Source organism: Lathyrus oleraceus, chromosome 6, assembly GCF_024323335.1.
Source record: "Lathyrus oleraceus cultivar Zhongwan6 chromosome 6, CAAS_Psat_ZW6_1.0, whole genome shotgun sequence".
Lineage (NCBI taxonomy): Eukaryota > Viridiplantae > Streptophyta > Magnoliopsida > Fabales > Fabaceae > Lathyrus > Lathyrus oleraceus.
The window spans coordinates 441043340-441044663 of NC_066584.1; positions in this window are offsets into that span (position 1 = coordinate 441043340).

Sequence of the window (1324 nt, forward strand, 5' to 3'; positions counted from 1 at the left end):
CGGTATTCAGAGTGACTCTCACCGTACCAGACGGATTCTTCTTTCAAGACCACCTATTTGCCGATTCTGACAGACATTGTTACTTCACTTCACTTCAGTGCAAATTTTTGGGCTTTTATTGTATTCAATCCCTTGATACCTCGAAAGTACGAAAGCAGCTACCATCTTCTTTCCGGGTCTCCAGTTGATTGAATAGGGGCAGCTGTAATACCCCAAAATACCCTTCATTTTTCCTGAAAAAAAAAAAAAAAAACGAAAAAAGAAAACGAAAAAAAAAAGAGTTAAAAATAAATAAATAAATAAAATTAATTAAATAAATAAATAAAATATAACAAATTTTTTTTTGGACTTGGGTCTCCCTCATTTGAGCCCACTACCCACGAAAATCAGTCTATAAATACTGAAGTTTCAGTAGAGGAAAACAGACTTGGAGTGACACTAGGAGTTACACTAGGAGATTCACTGGAGAGAAAAAGGAAGAGAAGCAAAATACTCTGGGGTTTCCTTGAAACAAAACCCTGGACAAAACCTGGAGAGAAACCTGACAGAGAACTCAGAGCAGCCTCCGAACCCTGAAGGGAACTCAACTGAGAAGTTCACTCCGCCTCACACAAACCCTAGTATTACTTTGCAGATCCGGCCGTACCATTCAATCTTAATCAATCTCTCTCATCAGGTATGCCTTTGTTCCTATTACTTTATGCCTTGAATTTGAATGCTATGAATGTATGAGGTAACATCAGGTTTTGCCCACGGGTTTATATTTGTGTATGAATATGTGAATAATGCCTTGAATGCTTAATCGTTTAATTTCTGAAGTGTATGCCACAGGGTTTGAGGTTCCTGAAACCATATTGTTATCCATGAAAAAAATGCTTATCGTGTTTCACTAACCCTTTTGTTGAGTTTTTGTGAGGGCTCACATGACTTTTGCAGGGATAACTTGCGTGGTTTTCCACTTTATTTGTGGGATACCCCCTGGAGGTTTCATTCCGATTACCTGTACTGACTCACTTTCTTTGATGGTGTTTAGCTTGGAAGGATCCCTGTGTTTCCCATTCCTTTAATTGCTGTAACTTCGGATCTTTATCCGTGTGGTAATTTTTTCCTTTTCTCGTACTTTATCGCTTTCTTAGCTGGAAGACCTCGATAGGAGGCAATGTTTGAGCCCCTTGGTGGCATTTTACTTTGAGATTCATGTTTTGTGTTTTGTATTCATATCCCCACATGTAGCGCGGTTCCTTCGTCAAGGACTGCCTGTTTTCCCTCGAGCATCCCAAACCCTAAAACCCATAACACACGTTTACTCCTTCTACTACAGGCG